Source organism: Humulus lupulus, chromosome 7 (genome assembly GCF_963169125.1).
Source record: "Humulus lupulus chromosome 7, drHumLupu1.1, whole genome shotgun sequence".
In the NCBI taxonomy this organism is placed as follows: domain Eukaryota; kingdom Viridiplantae; phylum Streptophyta; class Magnoliopsida; order Rosales; family Cannabaceae; genus Humulus; species Humulus lupulus.
This window is the reverse complement of record NC_084799.1, coordinates 25,488,130-25,493,440: the sequence shown is the minus strand read 5'-3', so window position 1 is coordinate 25,493,440 and position 5,311 is coordinate 25,488,130. Positions and strand designations below refer to the sequence as shown.

The following is a 5,311-nucleotide window of genomic DNA, read 5'->3' as shown; positions in this document are numbered from 1 at the left end:
ATTTCCGATTTGTTTTAGGATTTTAATGGATTTGTTTAAAACAGTTAAAACACATCATTTTAATGATGAATTCAAATTTAATATGATAATGTGTAAAAACCTATCCGTATTAAAGTAAGACTAGGAATAATAACAACCTAACCTAGCAAGTATTTAAAGTAGGTCTGGGACTGGGAACAAGAACACCAGTATCAATTAGTGTGATTATTAAACCAACCACGAGAGGAAAAAGAAAAGGAGAACAATAGCTTGTTTTTTAAAACCCTATTCAATAATGGCAACTTCATTAACTATTTTCTTTGGTGTGCTAGGTATATTAATAAAGTTCACACTTTTTTTCTTTCTTTTTAAAAGAAAAAATGATTTTGTACAATTGATTATGTTAATGATTTTTCTTTTTCTTTTCTTTTGTGCAGGCAATATTATGTCTGGCCTAGTCTATGTTTCTCCAGCGTAAGTACTAAAACCTCATTTTTACACATAAAAAAAAAGAAACAAAGAATATTCTCTTTTTATTAGTTTAATCAGTCTCTGAATCTCAATATTTTTCTTTTTTCACAGAAACGTGTTTTGGCGAATCTTGAAGCGTAAATCAACGGAGGAATTTGAGAGTATCCCTTACATTAGCAAATTATTAAATGCTTACTTTTGGATTTATTATGGATTTATTAAGACAGATGGTCTTCTAATAATCACTGTGAATATGTTTGGTGCTGTTGTTGAGATCATTTTTCTCACCATATTCTTACTTTTTGCACCTCCAAAAATGAAGGTATAATATATTCTTATTCTTCTTCTTCTTTTTTTCATCGTCATCTTTTATAACATATCTTAAATATGATACATCCAGATTAGGAGTGCTATCCTTGTGGTTTTTTTCAATGTGCTATTTCCAATAGCAACAACATTTTACATGCAAATATTTCTGCATGGAGATACTCGAATCGATATAGCTGGAACATTTTGTTCAATCTTCAGTATGATTGCTTATGCTTCACCTCTTTCATCTATGGTAAAACATATTCTCATCTCTTTTTTCATTTTTCTATTATTTGATGATCATGTTTTTTGTCATCAACAATTACGTACCATCTTCTAAGTTTTTTTTTTTTATTTGTGTGTGTTTTGATGTACAGAAAACAGTCATTTTGACAAAGAGTGTAGAATACATGCCTTTTCTGCTGTCTCTTATCCTTTTCTTGAACAGTGTAGTTTGGACTGTGTATGCTGTTCTTCTAAAAGATTGGTTTGTTGGGGTAAGTAGTTACAGTTTCAAAATATCATATAACTTATTTCTTTTTTTTTTAAATAATAAATAATAATGAAACAATATTGTAAGTGGTGATATATATATATATATACATATACATATAAATAATTATGTATTGATTGATTGTTGTAGACACCAAATGTGACTGGATTTGTGTTGGGAAGTATTCAGCTGATTCTGTATGCAATGTACTGGAAGCCCAAGTCATCCAAGCAAGTTGAAGAAGTAGTAAATGATTTAGAGGATCCACTCATCATCAAACCTTCAAACGATCAATTTGACCAAAACGATGAGAACGATGATGTCGTTTGATATTTATATTCATTAGATTCTCTCATTATTATATGGCCTATATAGTTATGTTCATGTATCTAAAGTGCATATATACGTATATAAACAAGAATGTTTCACTTTCAATTGAAGTTGAAAATGAACGCTATAATAAATGATATTCAAAAACTTTAGGAGAGAGATACCGAATTAGAATGTAGTGCATATTCTCTCAGTAAGATTGTGCCTAGAGTGGATTCCTCGACTAAATGGGGTTGGGATGTTTTTTCTTGCCTTCGTCACCATTACATACTCTTATAAATTATACTTATTTTACCAAAAAACTTTAATTTTTTCTTTCTTTTTCAAATTATTAATTTTTTTTAAAAAAAAAAAAAAAACAAGTCGTGGGGATGGGGGGAGATGAGGTCAGGACGAGTAAGAAGCATTCATTAAACAAATTAGGTGATGAACAAACAGTACAACTACCCCGATGTGAATGTTGATCAGTTGAGCTCTAATGAACTTTATTTTATTTTTTATATTTTTAAAATATATAAATAAGAACTCCAATAATAAAAAAAAAATTTGTCTTCTAACAAATTTCCTTTATTAGTTCCACTTATTGCTTCTATTTGATAAGAGCAGTTATAAAGAAAAGTGCATTTTTGCTTTTGGCTTTCTCTAGAAGTTTTACGTATAAGACGCTAAGACTATTGCACCATGCTCATAGTGAGCACAGAGCAACATTCTTCACTCACACTACAAATAAAGGTAACACTTTAGTGACAACTTTTTAGTCACAATATATATTTTGTGTAACTAAATGCCACTTTTATTAACAACAAAAAATTATTTTTAACTAAAAAGTTGTACTTAATCACAAGTTATTACTAATGTAGTTTTAGTCACAACTTATTATTTTTAGTGATAAAGTTTGTTGTGACTAAAAATAACAATTTGTTGTAAAATACATTTAGTGACAATAAATTGTTATTTTTGTGACTAATATTTTTAGCCACGGACTTTTTAGTGATGACATAGATAAGATAATTTTTTTTTAGTCACAAATTTTTTGTTTTTAGTCACAAAATTTATTGTGTCTAAAACTAAAATTTTTTGTAGTGTTAAAAAATATTTAGATAAATTATTTTAATATAATATAATAAAGAAAATAAAATAATAATTTTTAATTATTATAATGTGGGTCATATGGTTGTTTATTTGTTTAAAACATAGGTTCTCTTCAATTTGGTGTTTATTTTTTTAATAATAATATTTAAAATATATATATAAATACCAAGATTCTTTAGATCTATATAATAATATTATTAGGTGGCGTTTGTTTTAGTGGAATAGAATATTAATGGTAATAGATATGGTAATGAAATGGAATAAGAATATTATAGAAATTGATCATGATATTTGGTTTATTTATGGAATGAATATTGGAATAATAATCACTTCTTTTGTTTGGTTTGGTTATAGAATAGAATAAATAGTGTATTGTCAAAAACGTCTCTACTTTAATTTTTTATTTATATATTTTAAAATATCAAAAATTTTAAAAAGAAAGGGTAGAACAGTCATTTCTCTTACCATTTATTGTGTCTTGATAATGGAAATCTTCTTTGTATAGGTTCACCATAAGAATAACAAAACCCACATATAATGGAATGGAAAGGCTTTCCATGGTTTCCAATGCAAACCAAACAAATGAATAAGAATTTGTATTCCATCAAACCAAACATGCTCTCTGTAACATTCACAGCATAACTAAAAGATTCTAATAATTTTAATATTTTTTTCCACTTGTTTGGGGCAATTTGGTCTACCAGTTAGGTTGCAATCTGGTCCATCGGTTAGGTTGCTATCACACTTTGGTGAGGTGGTGTCTTAATTATAAAAATGATTATTTAAACAAAATGAAAGATTGAAAAAACCACATTTACATTTTTTTTTACGTTCTTAACTTATTCTTGACTAATTGACCTTGAAAATACTTACGTTTTTCAAAATTAGCAGATTAATACTTAAGTTTTTTTGATGACATAAATACCTATACGTCACAATTTCTTGACAACCACGTGTATCTCATCATTATATGCAACTTCGACTACCACATGCCGAGATTTGATTGGGTCGCGCCAATTAAAATTTGCCCAATCATCAAACTACCTTACACGTCATCAAAACTTTGCCAAATCATTTGTCATGCCACTTAATTTAAAATTAAAAGAAAATCATTTAACAATTATAAAATTATGCCCCAAAAAAAAAACAATTATAAAATTAAATAAAAATTATTTATAATTCATTTTTAAATTCAATTTATTCAAAAATTCAAACTTCATTTAGACTAAACTTTTTCATATTGTCGTTCACTTGAACTTAAACTTTTTTAAATTTAAATAAGGGTTTATACATTTTTGGACCATGTATTTTTTCTCATTACTTGTTTGAAAAATGGTTAAAATAAAATCATTCTGCTTAAAAACTGTGTTGTTATATTCAATATTTTCTTCATCAAAATTGAGTTTAGGATTCTGTGACGCCCACGTCACTATGGCTGCTTTCTGGAATGACGACTGGCCCTACAAACCAACACGAGTCTTTTCAGCGTGCTTTTTCCTCACTCACATGCTTCCTAGGAAAACTTCCCAGGAGGTCACCCATCCCTAGATTACCCCAGGTCAAGCACGCTTAACTTTGGAGTTCTCAAGTGATGGGCTCCCGAAAAGAATATGCATCTTGTTGATATAGGTAGTATCCATCAATCCATTTAAGCCCTCTTCAAATGTGTAGTCACATACCTACACAGTCTTAGAATCATCACACTTGACCTTCCCCAGGCGGTGTGGGATTGCACAGCTTACCCGGTCTTTCCCCTTACGGATCACGGGATTTTGACTGTCACAGGTTCTATTTTAAGCATTTTACAAAACATAGGGTCCAAAAAGTAATTTGTCAAAACACAGGGTCCAAACAGGTAATGGGAAAAAACACAGGGTCCAAAAAGTATAAACCCTTTAAATAAACATTTTCATCTTCACTAAAATTTAAATGTATAATATTTTTTTATTTAATTTTCTTCTTTTTCCCGATGGGTGATACTTGAGCATCTTCATGTACTTCATCTTTTTCTTTTTTTCTTCATCTACTTCATTAATTTTTTCACATCACAGAGTATTACTGGGTTGATTTGAAAAAAATTGAATGAAGTATAATGTTATAAAACAGAAGAATACTCAGTCAATAAGTTCGACATTTATCCAAATTAGATTTCTCCTTGGTTGGTAGAGACTGGATACCCAACAAATTGAGTTATTTAATTGGAAACTTCCAACTAGGTCATATGGATTTCCGATTCTTCTCTTTATCTTTATGAAACTTGTGGTCCATAGTATCAAGCTCATATTAATGCTATTCCATAAAAAAAAAACACTATATTCCAAAATTTACAAATAAAAAACAGGTACAAACTTTGAAACCAATACCCGGATCAAACCCAAATTCGATTTGCAACTGTTTATAAGCTCTTCTATCAATTCCACAAATGATTGCAAATTGGTGTTCTTCTATTCAACATTATATCCAACAACATATCGAATAAAAAAAAAATATACATTATAATTTCAATAACAACAAAGTCACAACAAAAACTTATCATTATCAACTCATACCTGCTCATAAACTCACTGTTCTTCCATTCAAACCTCTGTTCAACACTGACCCAAAATTATTGAAACTCATTTTCAACATAAACCTGTC

At 29.0% G+C, this 5,311-nt stretch overlaps 1 long non-coding RNA gene across 1 annotated transcript; it reads left to right on the top strand.

Moving 5' to 3' along the window:
- The first annotated feature begins 351 nt into the window (after positions 1-351).
- LOC133789508 (uncharacterized) lies at positions 352-1,592 on the top strand. Its single transcript, XR_009873588.1, has 3 exons — positions 352-772; positions 851-1,256; positions 1,403-1,592. It is a non-coding gene; the product is annotated as an uncharacterized LOC133789508 (long non-coding RNA).
- Positions 1,593-5,311: the final 3,719 nt, after the last annotated feature.